The following is a 17928-nucleotide window of genomic DNA, read 5'->3' on the forward strand; positions in this document are numbered from 1 at the left end:
TTATCTATACTTTCTACACCGCTAACTTTTCTAAAGGAACTCGGGTGTCATGATCGTTTCCTGAGCATCAATCAAGGCTAGTTTTATGTCACCCTACTTTATATTGTTTCTACGTTAGATTAAATTTTTTTATTGTTCTCACTTGAAATCTTATTTGATAGTAATTATAGAGTTCTTGGGAACCTCATTTTCCTCTTGCAATCCCTTAAAAATTATTACCCAAAAATATATGATGGTACCGATACTGGACCCTCAGTATAAATATTGATCCCTTAGTATCGATACCTTTCTTTATTATCGATATCAGTTTGAGGTTTAATTATTTGAAATTTCACTCAGTATCGATACTCCTATGGGGAGTATCGATACTCCTACCTTGGTTATCAATATTCCAGTGAGTATCGATACCAATTTTGGCTTCGATGTTTTCAATAATACTCTAATATCAATACTTACCATCTGAGTATCCATTGTAGACCCCGAGTGTCGATACTTTTTAAATAAGTATCGATACATCCTTATAAATTCACCCCATTTTAAGCTGAATGAAGAACAATATCAGTATTGTTCTTTCAGTACCGATGCCCTCGTTCGAGATGGCCCTATTTGAGTGCTCAATATCACAACATTACCACCTTGAGGTTCCCAAATGTTTTTAATGTCTTATGTAATCATAAAGGGGCATAAATAAGGCTCTAAAGTGTATTAAAAACATATAACATACATCTACCATAAATATGCTCATCAAGTTTATTTCTCAATCTTTATGCTATATGTCGTAACTGTCCTTCGGGTAGGCCTGGATTCGGATTTCGACTTAAATTTGAATATGTTAGAGCCACCACCGATCATTTAAAATAAGGTTGACTAACACCTTAACTTGCCATTTACCTGATCTGCATTTAACCATAAATTAATTAGATTCGGGAGTCGATTACAGTCAATAAAGGATTAGCACCCTTGTACTACCCTTTCGGTACCAATTTAATTTTTTCATTGTCTTAATTGCGAAAATTAAAGTTAAATTAAAATTTAAAATTTGATCCGATTTACATATCTTTGACCAAATAAATTTGTCCTAAAAAAGCCAAATTAATGTTAAATAAAAAAATAAAATGAAATAAAGAAAACAAAATAATAAAAAATTAAATTAAAATAAAATAAAATAAAATAAACACGGGTTAAATTGGAAAACATTATAAATTAAAGGTCTAATTGATGTTAATTGAAAACTACAAGGAGAAAAATAAAAAGCTAGGGGGTCAATTCGAAAAATATGAAAAATATAATTATGGATTAAATGGAATAAATTTAAAATTTAAGGACAAATTTAAAATAGGTGACCAAAATTAATTATACTTCAGAATTAGAGGGAATGCGGAAATAATTAAACTATTTCGTACCAAAAAACCACATAAAAACTCATTTTAATCCATATCACACAAAAAAAACCTTTTCTCTTCAAAAAAAAGCTCTCAAGTCCTCTTCCCAAAAATCCAAATTGGCCAACGGCTAGCCACTCACTAGCCATGACCCCGCCGACCAGTCACCACTCCGACCACCGCCTTCGGTGGTCGAAAAACCTGAAACTACACAAAATTGCTCCCCTCAACACCCCAAACCCAAATCCGAAGCCGAAATCCTCTAAAACAATCCCAAACGGCGTAGATTTAGGGTGAAAGTTACAATTTTTACCTTTTTCAAAAACCTTTTCAACTTCCGTCGACCGATGCCTTCCCGATTCGAAAGCGACTGATAACCTTGGTTTTTCTTTTTTTTGATGAGTATCCAAACTTTTTTTTATTTCATTCGGCTATTTTGTTTTTTCTCTAGATGATCTTTATTTTTGCTATATATCATTTCGTTTCTCTTGGTATTTTGATGGCTATTATGGTTTTATTGCTTGTATTTCTCTTGTGGTTTATTTTTTCGTCCCCTGCTTGTGTTGGTTTCTGTCGTGTATATAACCCCTCCGACAAGGTTGCTACTGGATATAACGGGATAGTGCAGTCCCAATTTGCATGTTAGGCATTTATTGCTGGAAAATCGGACTGATTTTGTTGTGACCAGAAATATCGGGATGACTCAGTCCAAATTTACTTGGCTGATTTTCGAACCTCGATTGGTGTGTGGCAACCACGCGTGCACCGCCACCTGTGGTGCCTTTGTCATCTTAGGGTTTGGAAAACCTTAACCCTCTACACATGGGCTTGGACCTTATTGGGCTTCTACCGAGCTTACTCGGTTAGACTTCCTTAGCTGGAGTGTTTGGACTTAATTTGGACCTGGACCTCAAAAATCGAAATTAATAATAATATTAATATAATAAATATAATAGTAAATATATAATAAATATATAAATTCTATATAGTATATAATATACTATATATAATAATAATAATATGCTATATCATATCATATATATATATATAATATACTATATAATATAAAATATATTATATAATAATGTACCATAATATAATGCATTCTAGATATTATATTATATTATACAATAATATGTATAAAATATATTAATCCAGAAGAAAATACGTGTCTACACTATCTAATACTTCTAATGACCCACTAGGAAGTATGAAGGAGCTGTAAGTGTGATTACTTTGAATTATTGGCTAATGCAAAGCTAAAACTCACTCAAGAGGTGCTTCATCTTTTCCCTTAGCTTTCTAGCTTTCTCCCACTTCTTTTACTAGTAAAGGTAAGAAAAGGGAATTTGTATGTTAACTATGTAATAAGAATAGAGATTATAACACTTATTACACCCCTGAATCTAGCAAAACCACTTAGAATCACTAAATTCTACTAAACCTCCTAAAAACCCATTTTGCAAACTATGGTGTAAAACTTGTAAAATATAGCTTAAATTGGAGCTTAAAGGATGGTGATTCACATTCTTACCTTGGGTTAACCAAATTAGAATTGGAATGGTTGGAATTCTTTATTTTGGGAGGGAAGAGGAAGAGAAAATGATAAAAAGAAGAATAAGAGAGTTGGTAGGATATTTGGGAAGTGGGGATCACGTAAACACCATAAAATAAGGGGTTTTCAGCTTTCAAAATTAAAATGGATAAATTACACTTTTAGTACCTGAACTTCCTAATTCATAAAATATTTATCATCTTCTTAAAATTCTTTTGGGCCCAACTCATCCCAAGTCCAAATAAACTTGGTCCAAGTCATTTTAATGGATCCTTTGGGCTCTAACTATTGGTTTTGAGTTAACCCGAACTACTGACCAGGGTTTCGGGCATTACAACCATCATTTAAACCAATAGTTCAAAGAGAATAATAAAATACTTTTTTTATAAGTTGGAGCTCCATGAAACATATTTTAAATCAAATAATACAACTCAAAGTTTACAAATCCAAATACATATGTAAAATTCATATGTATACATATACCCACAACAAGTAACCAACGAACAATTTGAGAAATGTTGGAGTTTCTGATTCGACGGTGCTCCTCGAACTGCTTAATATACTAACCTATGAATGAAAACATCCGAACACTAAGTTAACAAAGCCAATAGCATAATCACTAATCTAAAGTACTATATGAGTCTCATAAACATAAGCATGTTATGAGACATATTAATGAGCATTAGGTACATACATGATTATAATCAAGTGCTACCTATTTAGGGTTCAATAGTTCTATCACTTTAGTTTGATCCTTATGCTTCACTTAGTCTCCTACTAAGATCCTTGCCATGAATATACATATATTGGGTCACTAACCATAATACCAAAAATGACAAAATGCAATAAGCATGATACATAGCAAAATATCGAATATATATATATGGTGGCATTGCTATTGATTAATGGAAGTGCCTTAGCATTGGTACAAAAGTGCCTCAGCACTGATGCAGAAGTGTGTTAACATTGTTACTAAAATACGTTAGCACTGCTGGGGACATATCTGGATATTTCAAATACATATACTTTAGACAATCATCTTGCATACAAGTTTGGTTGTCCTTATCGTTTCCCGAATGTCAAAAAAAGACATAGGTCTTATGGAACCTTACACCATAAGATATTTATGGTTATCACAAATATATCATCATTATCCCATTGTTATCTTATTCATTAACAATTACAACACAAGTAGGTGATATTGCTCCCTCACTTATTACTATTTCGTTCGTTCTCTTCTAGAACATTTGCAAGAACTTAATAGTATTCTAGTGTTTTGTGCCCTTAAAGTAATTCATATGCATTGCTACCCCTTGCTATATTATAACTAGCCTAACACTCGATTCGGGGATAATTTATAGACAATAACTATATAGTCATTCTCATCACACTTCTCATTAATTCGCCCTTGAACCGATAAGATGACTTAAACATATTTGATTAAAGGTGTCCACATATTACTCATCTTCCTCTATAATGCTAGTCACGTCAATCATTATTTTACTTGCTGGCATATATTTCAGAACGATAATTTGTTCATGATTAACCGACACACATTCGATTGAAGGTACCTGAAATTATTAGGCCTAATACGATTACTTTGGTCGTAACCCACCTTTAAACACATTCCTTAACATTTATTCTAGTATTTTACACATAATCAATCCCATTTATGATCTTTATGATCATACTATGGGTCCAGGGCCTTCTGGGCAACATTTTAGGCCAAATTTGACATTTTGAGCAGAGGTTTCAAAACCACTCTAGGAGGTTTTGAAACCACTACTGCAGTTTCCTTGTATCTCACGGTCAAGCCATGCAAACACTCCTAAGACCCTCGCAAGGTCCCTAAACATTATCTAAGGCTTATAGAAGCTGCTTAGGCTCATATAGCACCCTAAGAACACAATCTTTACAACAAAATTCATCTAATGAAAGAATCAATAAGATTCCCAAATCCCCAACAAGCATCATGTTTAGGAAGTTCGTAACACTACAAAATATTAGAAAAACACTACCTTGATGTTAGAAACTCCAAGTGAATCTCGTTTTTCCAATAAACACTCTCCTATAAGACTTGATAGCTTCTTCACCTATTTTTCTAGCCAAACAAGAAATATAAGGGTCTTTAATCTAAAACCAAATTGATAGATGGTTTAAGAATGGATTTTAAGCCTAAGAGAGCATGAAAGATGCCTAAGGGACTTACCTTTGAACTACAAAACTTGAGGAATGAAGAAGTATGAAGAAAAATTGAGGAAGATAGAGAATGGAGGGAGAAGCAAAAGCTCCCAACTTTTACCCCCGAAACCTATGCCCAAGCATGTGTTAAAATCCCAAATAATCAACCTCATTTTCATAAATAGGATAATTACACTTTTGGCCCTTTTTCTTTTTCCTCTAATGCAAAATCCTTTTTTATTGCCAATCAAGTCATATTTACTCTTAATTATGACCACACTTGGCCCAAAGAATTCAATTACAAACACTATTTGGTCCAAATACCTCTCGAGTAAACCTGAAACTACTAACATGAAATTTAGGGTGTTACAACTATCCCCTCCTTAAAAGAAATTTCATCCTTGAAATTTGCTTGGATAATGTCATACCCTTAGGTTAAACTCTTACAAGCCTTGAAGCACCTAAACTCTTATCAATTTTGATCCCAAGGAAAAAGTTCCCACAACATGACATGCAACTTAAAACTTTTCAAAATCAATCTACAATTTTCCAAAGGACGGTTACCTACGTCAAATCTTAAGCAAAAACCTTTGAGAAGCAAAAAACTATCGAGTCTCACTCTATCATTCTAATATGGAATACTTGAAATGTTTCACGATGGTAATGCTACTGCATGATTTCAACTGCTACTGTTAAACCCTTTTTATTATCCAATTAGTCACAATCGATACGTCGACTATTTGAAATATAAAAGTCTCTATTACTAAACATAGGTAACTCACCATACTACATGTTAAGATCTTACGGACACTTGCCATCCACTGTCTCTTTTTTGTCCACTAAAGATAGGATGACAATTCTTGACTTCCTAAGCATCTATCTATATGTTTTCGTTGCACAAATCTGATTCAATATTTATCCTTTCTACTTTACTGATTCCTATTTTACTTGTAGTTCACACACGAGTTAATAACAGATTGTGCATTTAAGTTAACCACGACTGAGAATATATTACTTGCTTAGCGAACTAGCTATATCTGACCCTCTTAGAGAGTATGCACCATAGAGTAGAAACCTCTCACAGCTGCACTTTGAGTTAAGGATTCCATGACTCTACATACGTTACCCACGATCACTTACTGTAACTTAACTATTCGAGGGCAGCTAACGCTAATCAACCAACACTTAAAGTTCTTGGTCTCCTTTAACCTCAAGCACTAAAATCCATCAGGCTATTTGATATTACATGACCGTAGGCGTGTATATAGATCACACTTTTACAACAACATGAAGACAAAAAGGATGAAGTTTGGGGTCAAAAACTGAAATTCTTATGTAGACACTCATTTTCGTATGGGACTTCAAGGGTTTTTATTATAATATTTACATTATATTGTATATATTATGTAAATAATATATATATAATATAATATATATAATTTTTGAAAAATATATAATATATATAGTCTTATTTGAAAATATATAGCATATATAATATATAGTTTTTGAAAATATATAACATAGTTTTGGAAAACATATTGTATAGTTTTGAAAAAATATAATATATATAATTTTTGAAAATAAATAATTTTTGAAAACATATTATGTAGTTTTTGAAAATATAATATATATTATATATTTTTTAAGAAATATATACATATACACATTATTTCTTTTACTTTTACTTTTTATTTTATTTTTAGGTTTGATCTAATAAAAAGGGATCTAATGCAAGTCTAGTCCAAGCCAAAGAGCCCAAGCCCAGTTGAGGTCTAAATGCCCAAACTGGGCAAGTATGGTTGACCCAACAAGCAAAGTCGGGTGGGTTCCAATAATGCATTAGGGTTGGATCATTGAGCCCAACACCGCATGAAGGAGAGTCGCATGATCAGAGCATGAATGAATGGCTAGGATCGAAGCAAATCAAGAGTTTTAAATCCCTAAAGGATGCAATAATACGTAGATAGATCTGGATCGTTAGATCTGCAGTCAATCCAACAACCAAGATAAATCCAAGGTGATTCAGGAATCATTGAGAACCTCCCAAACGACACGTGAAGGCCATGCACCAGCTAAAATGGAAAGAAAATGCTTTCCCAAAATATGGTTCGAAGCCCATAAGGAATCAAAGACCGAAATCAACCACAATCAAATAAAAGCAGTAAATAGCAATAAATCAATCTTAAACAAAAACAAAGGAAAAACATGAAAAAAAACCCGATTGAGAATAAATCGGGAAACAACCCCGTTGATTTTGGGACGAGTTTCTTTGTCTAAAAGGAAGCAAGGCACCACCGTGTAGCTACAAAGGTCACATGCAACAACGAATAAGAGTTAATTCTATAGGAAGAGAAAACCATAAAAAAGAGGCATTCAAAACCGAAAAAGATAAACTGAGAGGGAGAAGGACTCAGCTTGCAGTCGCTAATGGCGAGAAAGGCTGATGAGTCACTGTGGGAGCTCGAAAGTCACCGAAGAAGGTGAGAAAATTAAAGTCTTTCTATTTATATCTAGATTATAGGGGTCATTGCATGACTATTTGGTGAGTGGATTTGGGTTTGGGGTTATTGGGTGAGCATTTTGGTGTAATTTTTAGGTCTCTATCCATAGTGGTTGATGGTCAAAATAGTGTCTAGACGAACGATGAGCTGTGTTTCTGGGAGAGAAAGACCAGAGAGGGAGAGGAGAATTGAGAGTGTTTTGGGACTCTGGGTTTTGAGATGAAGGTTTCAAATGATGGAAGAGAGTGGACTTTAGGCATTTATATATGGGGGACTCAGTTACAAGTACCATATTCTTAAATTATGCACGTAGTCCCCCATGTTATGATGTGTAATTCAATTCGATCACGTGTTACAATTTGGCTCTTGAATTTTATATTTAATGCAATTTGATCCCTTATTTATTTATTTATTTATTTATTTTGGTGTATTGACCTTTTTTTTATTTTGCAGTGTTTTATTCATCCTTTTATTTTATCAATAGTTTTAATTTTTTATTTTATTATTAACATTTTCATTAACATTGACTTTATTTTTTTGTAAGGAATCCAATTTAAATTCAAGTTTCATCAAAGGTAAAAAATATATGATCAAATTTAAATTTTATTTAGAATGGGATTTTTTTGCAATCAAGACAAACGGGTAATCGATTGGTACTGAAAGGGCTATTCAGGGGTGCTCATCCTTCCCCGATCATAAACGACACCTGAACTCGACAAAATCACTGGTAAGACATAGATCCGGTTAATGGAAAAAATCAAGGTGTCTGATCTACCTAATTTGAAAATGATCTGTGGCGATTCCATCACGGTTCCAAGTCGAATGCGAACTCAGGACTACCCGAGGGACCGTTACGATAGCTTGGCGATTCCACTTAGTACTTTGAGAGTCAGTCCAAAATCGATTATTCGGTTGTCTTCTTAGGAAAAAATCGTAAGTTTAAATTTCAATTTATTTTTTATCCGCTTTATTTACCTTTATTTTTTCAAATAAATAGTTATATTGATGTCTGCTTTTAGAGTTTTCATGAATTTTCAAAAATTTTATTATAGGCCTATGATGTTAATTTATTCTCCAAGTCAGGCCTAGCAATTAGCCTCTGGGATTCATATGCCTTATTTTTTTGTAGGAATTTATTCCTCGTGTAAGACATAGGGAAATGTGTCACCTCATGTTTAACTCAGTCCGTATAAGCCTATGATGTGTTTAGGATTGAGGGTCTGGTAAGCTCAAGGGAGAACCAACAAGGAGAACTTAAGTCCCTTTTTAGACCCAAATCATGTCATTGAGGGAAGTAGAGCCTACCCATAAGCCTCATGCAAACACTAGGATTTTGTTGCTTTATTTCTTGACTATATTTTACAAATCATGTGAACTATAGATATATAGGATTAGGAATTAGCCTCCAAGTCAGGCCTATCAATTAGCCTCTGGGATTCATATGCCTTATTTTTTTGTAGGAATTTATTCCTCGTGTAAGACATAGGGAAATGTGTCACCTCATGTTTAACTCAGTCCGTATAAGCCTATGATGTGTTTAGGATTGAGGGTCTGGTAAGCTCAAGGGAGAACCAACAAGGAGAACTTAAGTCCCTTTTTAGACCCAAATCATGTCATTGAGGGAAGTAGAGCCTACCCATAAGCCTCATGCAAACACTAGGATTTTGTTGCTTTATTTCTTGACTATATTTTACAAATCATGTGAACTAGAGATATATAGGATTAGGATTATTTTTGTCAGAATGCATGCAGGATAAAAATCATGATCGGGTAAGAACAAAAGCATGTGGTGTTGGAATTGATTTTTTCCTTAATTATTAATTCACCATACTAACTTATTTTCTTTTGTTTTCCCTTTCTTTTTTATTTATTTTTATCATTTGCATAATTTCATAAGAGGTGTTGATCCGTAAAGTGCTTGTGAAACTTTGAATAATCTTCATTAATGGACAAAAGGGTATGTGAAGCAAGAGGTTAAGAATATAGGTGCATGATTGCAATCTAAGAAGGCCGGAAAGAAAACATGACCATGAGATGGCTTTGTTAGTTAGCTTCACATCAATCAAGCAGAATGACGACCAGAAGCTACGAAGCATGTGGGGCAAACATGGGAGGAAGCATTAATGTAGTTCTACAGCTCTAGCATAATTCTTAAATACATGATAAAAAAGAACACGTGATGCATGACGGGTCAAATCTATTTCAAACATTACGAAGATTGCCAGAGTAGATCAAGTCAAACGATGACGAGATTAAAGAAAGCATTAAACGTGGAGTTTGAAAATGCACAAAGCGTCATGATAGGATATACAAAAATGAGCGAGCTTTAGATAGTCCCTTAAGAATGAGGATTCCAGAGGAGAATAGGCACAATAAAAACAAAGCAGTTATCCAGGAGTTCCTTGGGAAAGTTCACAAAATCGCTCATTACCAGTGGAGTATGGAGACTTATTGATCTACTAGAAGTTGGACAGAGTTCAAGGAATATAGTAACCATACTATTAATTGTTTTTGGCCTAAGTATAACACTTTTGTCTCAATGAAGGTTATTTTATCATGACAAATACTTTTTGGATCAATGCCTCAAAATCCTCATGCATTGTTGTATTTTTCTAAACATGCAATTCATTAATTAAAATGGCAATTTTTGTATTCAATACAACCAGGTAAACAAATGGTATCGAAAGGGCAATTCAGGGGTGCTCATCCTTCCTCGAACATAAATGACTCTTGAATCCAACAAAATTATTGGTAAGACGCAAATCCGATAAATGGGAAAATCAAGATGTTTGATCTACCTAATTAAAAAATAATCAGTGGCAACTCTATCACGATTCCAAGTTAAAGCGCGAGCCCGGGACCACCCAAAGGACCATTGTGATATCTTATTTAACTACATAAGCATACTTTGCGAGTATGGGTCACACGGTATCATATGAATTACACCCTACAAGTCTACTAACTTACTTTGAATGGGACCTAGGCGTATTCATTTTCGGAACGTCCATCCATTAGCTCCACATAGTTAGCACCTCAGCTCGACTCTTAGACTTTAATGAACTAAATGCTTAAATAAAGTATGTGCTTTAAATGAAGTAGCATGCTTATTTATTCATGAAAGTTTAACACATGCAAATTATTGATACTCATGCAAATTCATGCACAAGTAAAAGATGAGGTAAGGAAGAATTCCGTTCAAATTAGCCTTGAAGATCTTCGATGATGATGAAGGTTTTTCCTTCTAGTTGAAATACACCTTCATTGATTCAAACTTACTCTACTCACCTAGGATTGAACTAGGATGAGATCATTGAGATTTCTTGGAGGCCATCAATTTACATCTATCAAATAGTTGCAAAAAGGCTATCGAAAACCTAATAAGGTTCGTAGTCGTGCTCACATTAGATCCTACCGATCTCGGAAGAAGTGCATGAAGGTGCGGAGTTCTAAAGAGGATATGTGCTAATGTTTAGTGTTGAATGAATCGAACTGCTTAGTTGCAAAAATGGTTTAGTTATTTCTCTTTGTTTTATCATGAAATCGTGCACCAATATTTTTTTCTTTTGTTATTATTAAACTTGAGTATGCTACTGGATGCTTGCTCTATTTGTTGCTCAAATGCATTGTGTGTTTTTTGTCTCTTGGGTTCTTTATCTTGTATTACTTCTATTAAAATTGGATATTTCTCTATCTCTTTTATTTTCATTGAACTTAGATTTAATTAAGTTAAGAGTGACCTTTCTTGAAAAATATTTTTTTCCATAAAATATGATTACAGGTTTACCTACGAATTATGTGTAACTGAAAAATGAATGGATATATATATATATATATATATATATATAGTTTGCTAACTAAATCAATAATGATTTACGAAATATATAGTAAGAAGATGATAAGTTTGTCTAATTGTATGTTTTGTCTAGTTAGATAACATGTTAATTTCTTTAAATTATACTTAAAATTTAAATGTTAAAGTTATAAATATAATGTAGATTAAGATAAACACATATGTTAATATACTTCAAAAAATTTAATTGAATTAAGGAGCAATAAATTTATATACAAATAATTTTAAAAAATAGAGTAAATTAAATAAAATTTAGGGTAAACTACATATTTAGTAAATAAACTATCAATTTTGATTTATTTAGTACCTAAACTTTTAGTTTTTTCAAAACAATACCTAGAGTTTAATTTTTGTTTCATTTATGTATCCCGCTGTTAGAAATTTAACACGTTTAGTACCTATACTATCAATTTTGGTATGTTTTAGTACATAAACTTTCAAATTTCTTTTAAGATCACACTTAATGTTTAGTTTTCATTTTATTTAGTACCATGCCTGTTAAAAATTTAATGTGTTTATGATGTAAGCATGGTTACAAACATTATTAAGTTTTCAATAGCCTTTTTGAGTCCATTTGATCGAGAAAAATTGATTGCATCCAAGAAATCTCAAGGATGTCATCCTAGTTGAGCAAAGCATCTTCGAAACAATGAAGGTGTATTTCAACCAGAAAGAAGAACCGCCACCATCATCGAAGATCTTCAAGGCTAATTCTAAGGGAATTTTTCCATATTTCATATATTATATGTGCATGAATTTACATAAGTATTAATAGTTTGCATATCATAAATTTGCATGAATAAATAAGCATGCTACTTTATTCAAAGCATGTACTTCATTTAGTATTTAGTTAGTTCAAAGCATGTAGTTTCTTTAAGCAAGTTAATTCATTTAAGTTTGTTGGATCATTCAATAAAGCTAGTTCACTAATTAAACTAGTTTATTCATTTTAATGCTTGTTTAAGAAGACAATTATGGAATTTTATGGATTCAGAAAGCTACCCAATACAATTATAAAATGACTAGAAAATATAAGAAATATCATATTTTTCCTATTGGAGTATGCTTTTACTTTTGGGATTACAAATAAGGCCTCTATCCACACTTTTGAGAGTTATTCTTCAACCTTTCTTCACCTCTATATTCGATCCACCGTTGCCGCCTAAACCATTCACCAGGAGCAGTGGAGTAGTTGTGTAGCAGCGATGACCGATAAGGGTTCAAGCTTTATTTTGGTTTTGTTACTTGAGAAAGGAAGATACTTTATTTAGTTTGTATGTTTTATTGTTTTTGCATGTTATTTGGATTTGAACATAAGGTTTTTTCATGAAACAATATTGTTATGTTATGGAGCTTTTGCTATATTTTTACGGATGAAAATATTTTATGTATGAAATCTTGATGAATTTTAGAGATGAAAATTATTGAGGTTTTATGCTATTTATGTACAACATCGTTATTTATGAGAGTAAATTTATGCATATAGAGATGTATGTTACCCATTGTCTTGCTCTGTTAAATACTTGATTAATGGAGTTGGTGAGAATTATTCTAGTTTATTAAGTGTTTAATTGATTAAATGATATTAAATTGTTAATCTTTGCAAGTTGTATAACTGTATTGCTACATCATAATCATACTATCAACAACCAAACGACAACAACATTTATTGGTCTATCGGTATGATTGCTTTACTGTCTGCTGCAACATTCTTCTGCGTTCATTCTTCTATTTTTTATCTTTGTTATTTGTTAGATTACCATTTCAACCATACATTTCCCTACACTTTGACTCTTTTCCAAACAAGTTTTGCTCCTTGTGGGATTCGAAAATTGTAACTTTATTGTTACCACTTTATTACTTGAACGACACGTATACTTACGTAATTGCTGCAATATCTTACGTAGTATCAAGTTTTTTAAGCCATTATCATGGAACATCGGTTTTACTTTATAGATTCTTTATATTTTTTAATTATTTCTTTCTTTTCTTTTTGTAGGTACTTATCTTTACTAGTTTGGTTAGTTTATACCCCGAAGTGACAAAGAGCCATATCCTTTTGATCCAGAAATAAAAACAACATTCCTATACCGTCGAAGAGAAGCTGTGAGAAATCAAGCAAATATGAATATTGGAAATGGAAACAATGCTCTACCTTAGCTACAACTCGATGTGATCGGTGTTTGAAAGAAGGACAAGTCCTGAGCCTATGTCCTAATCGTAGCACCATAATTTCTAAAGCCAAAAGAGAAGTTCTCACCAAGGATGATTCAAAAAAAAGTCATAGAAGAAATAAGTTAGTCCAATCATTCCTTAATTACTTGCACCACGAATGATCAAATTTTTTCTAGTGTAAGAAAAGGTGAATAAGAAATCACATTTGAGAATGTTCCAGAACACAAAAAAGGCAAAAACGATTGCATTTTCCACTGAAGGAGATTTTCCAAAATCTAATTAATCCATGATTGTTTGAATAATACATGAGACTTTGGTGTTTCAAATTGAAGTTCCAACAAAGAAAATTCAACATTTTAAAATGGTAGGGTTGATTCATGGAGAACAAGATGTCTCATTCCAATGAACCAAAATTTGTCTATTAATGTCCCAAAATTTGACAATGGTTTTGTTTTATTTCAAGAATTTGGCAAGCCACTACGAGGAGATCAAAAGGTCTTCTCCATCTATTAAAAAGACTTTTTTTTTCTTAATCATGAAGAACATCTCCCCAATGTTGTTTGTAATTCGAGGATGAACTTTTCTCAAGTCAAGGAACTCAATTGGATTATTTTACCTGTGAAAAAGATTTTTTCTTACTTTCCATTGAGATTTGTTCTTTTATCGATATTTTTGATTTGAGGACAAATCGCGTTAAAGAGGGAATGAATGCTGTGAGCATGGCTATGAATCTATTAAATTTTTGAAAACCTTTTCAAGACTATTTGATCGAGGTAAATTGATAGCCTCCAAGAAATCTCAAGGATATAATCCTTGTTAAATTCTAGTTGAGCAAATCAAGATCGTAACAATAAAGGTGTATTTCAACCCAAATGAAGAACCACCACCATCATCGAAGATCTTCAAGGCTAATTACTACTAGAAAAAACCCCTTTAATGACACACATTGTGCATCATCTATGGGTGCGGATGACACACAAATGCCTGTCGTTGAAGCCACCGACATGAATCTTAGATGATGCGCAATTGTGCGTCAAAAATCTATGACGCACATTTATGACACACATTTATGACGCGCATTTATGACGCTCATTTATGACACTCATTGCACGTCATTGAAGCCCCCATCATAAATGAAGATGACACACATTTGTCTGTCATAAATTTATGACACGTATTTATGACTTACATTACGTGTCATTGAAGCCCCCGTCATAAATGAAGATGACACACATGCGTGTGTCATAATTGTATTTCGTAAATTAAATATTTATATATTGTAGATTGAAAAATAATCAAGCTAAATCATAGTTAATGCCTTGTAATACTAAATATATATCATCATATTATATATAAGCAATTCATTTGCATACAATATATTCACATTAAGTGATAAACATTCAAATTCCATGCACAATTCTCAGTTACATAAACTTACACAAAAATTGTAGAGGGATAAACATTCAAATTCCATATATATGGAATAATGTGACAAATTTAACATTATTTTTAGAAGGATAAAACATGCACAATTCAAAATACAGAGTAACAATCACTGCTAACTGAGAAAGTGAAATATGAAGAGGCACCTCTACATGCTTCAAGTAAACGTGAATATCTGATTGCTACATGTATTTCATTCCTTCAGCTGTATAAAACTCGGATGTGCACTCCAGGAAAGACTTCTCAAAACTTTCTGAGTAAATGCCCAAACCGTAAACATCTTTAAAAGATGGTTAAGTAGTGTGCATCAATGGAAATCATTTCATCAACCTAAAAAATATGAATTCCCAAAAACTAATTTTTGGTCAGCTTAAAATGCAAGTAAGATCAATAAAATAGCATTTGTTTAATCACAGGCTTGAATGCCACAATAATTTGCTTTATATAGTCAGAAATAACATTTATGACAATATCCTAGAACTCTAGTTTCATACTCTCACCAATTCAACAAAACAAAACAAGATTCCATTTTCAACCATCTCATAACTTTTCGACATAAATATCCCGTACTTCTACTCCTAAGACAACAGGAAGGGAATATAGATCATGGAGCATTACAAATAAAATGAAAACAGGAGCATTCCAACATGGTAATTAATGGAAATCATTTCATTGACTTCTCAATAGCAGGCCTTTGGTTTGTAGAATACTAGTATGTTCTCTTTATCTACATCCCCACTCAAAGCTTACCCAAGCAACTCAGAAAATTTTGTAAAAACTGATTTAACATCATAAAATTGATTTATTGGGAAAAAAGCTTGCATCTCATGGGTCAGTAAGCATCAAATAATTGTTATGTTGCACGAACATGTCATTTTTTTAAAGTACCTGAGTTCTACACTTATGGCTGACACATGTTTGGATATAGGTATGGAAGTATAATCTACCACATATCTATATCAGATACATATTTGAATTTAATACTCACCTCAACATCCAAATTAAGATAGAGCAATAATATTTTAATACCACGAGCATTAATATTGAACAAATATCCATGAAAATTTAGGTCTTAAATCAACATCAATTGTACATTTCCTCACAAGTAAAAATTTTCAAAATATTGAAAAGGTATTGTCAAATGCTTACACTTGTTAGGTTTATTTGTGGATCTTCCATGGACTTGTAAAGCGTGCCTTTGAATTCTTGTATCACTCTTTCAACCTCTTCAAGAACTTTTTTTAGTATTTTTACCTGACAATAACGAATAATGTTAAGTTTGCCTGCTTAAGCATATAAACAGCAACGGGCCGTGTGAAATTATATTAATTATGGATTATAGATATGGTATTCTTCAACCAATACATAATGTATTCACAAACATAGTTCTTGAAAGGCCTCTATATAAACATACTCGAGTACAGAATAATCTTGAACTGAGAATAAGACCACCAAAATCATGTGACACATGCATAAAAAATAAAAAATAAAGGGTCCAATGCCTGATGTTAGCCATCAAGGAATCAATACATATAAATAATGTATAACAAATTAGTTTATAGATGCAATGGATTTATGGCTAGAATTTTGACTAAAATCATGCTCAAACATCAAATAATATGTTCACTATATGCACTAGAACCAAATACCACACCAACCGTGTCCACGCATTTCTATCTTCTACATAACAATTCCAAGCATTCTGCTTACATGGGAGGGGAGAGCAATTGATTTTGCCTGTCATAAATACAGCTATGGAGAAGCGACAGATTCAGTCAAACGCTACTTTTAAACTTAAACTTGTAATCGGAGGGAAAATATTTGAATCTGCAAACTTATTTTTTGAATTTTCCGCTTAATAAATAACTAAAATAAGCTTAACTACTAAAAGTTCGGTTCGGTAACGGATAATCCTACAAAATATTACCTGTCACTGCAAATCAACAATCTTCACCTGCTACCACTTCGATATATCTAAGCAGTTTTTGGCTTCATGATTTTCTTCCTTAGTTGTATCTTTGTGATCAAGCTCTTCATCCATCAGAAGAACAATAATGCAATACATTGCGCAACAGACTGCCATTAATGAAAGAATCAATGATGTTTGCACGTTGTATTTCGTAATCCATAGGGAAATACTTCGGATATGGATATGCAAATACCTGCAGAAAATCACCGAGCAGAGCAACGTACTAGGGATCTTCAGGTCGATAGTCGTAGAAGTCATAGAGAAAAGGAGTGTTAACCAACAAATACACAAACTACGACAATGGAAAGAACAATTAGATGAGACACGAAAGTAGAATCAAACGTAATTGCTTGGTGGAATTAACATATAACTTCATAGTTCAAACGGAACCAAAATAATCACTCTTAAGAAGAAAAAATATCACCAGGAAGAAGGCTCCAAAGCCATGGCCAAATACAAATAGAATATCACCGAGTCTTTTCAAAGCAATAGCAGCCGAAACTAATTGTTTAACCTGCGTTTAAGAGAGGTCTCCATAATATGAAAATCATATATCATATTAACATTTAACACGAACTTAATATTCCACAAAAGAAATAAATTCATCGTAGATGATTAAGAGAGAAAAATAATATCTTACTTCGATATCCGACAAACCACATGGAGCTGTGAAGATATGTGTTTCTTAGCAAGATCAAGCTTTGGTATCAACTCCTTCACTGCAGGCCCTCCATCGACCCCAAATTCATTGAACCTACCAACATATCGACCGTCACCGTAACTACGAGACGCTTAGTTGAGCTCTTATGACTGTCTATCTACACTTATATGTATATGTGCAATAACTCACAACTATATAGCAACAGTGGAGT

General features: G+C 32.9%; 1 long non-coding RNA gene across 1 annotated transcript; it reads right to left on the reverse strand.

Annotated features, from left to right (window-relative positions):
* Positions 1 to 17286: 17286 nt before the first annotated feature.
* Positions 17287 to 17810, reverse strand: LOC120142818. The gene is made up of 3 exons (XR_005517888.1): positions 17697 to 17810; positions 17481 to 17570; positions 17287 to 17348 (listed from the first exon to the last, which is right to left on the reverse strand). It is a non-coding gene; the product is annotated as an uncharacterized LOC120142818 (long non-coding RNA).
* Between the last annotated feature and the right edge of the window lie 118 nt (positions 17811 to 17928).

Source organism: Hibiscus syriacus, unplaced genomic scaffold, assembly GCF_006381635.1.
Source record: "Hibiscus syriacus cultivar Baekdansim isolate YM2019G1 unplaced genomic scaffold, ASM638163v2 tig00110831_pilon, whole genome shotgun sequence".
NCBI lineage: Eukaryota > Viridiplantae > Streptophyta > Magnoliopsida > Malvales > Malvaceae > Hibiscus > Hibiscus syriacus.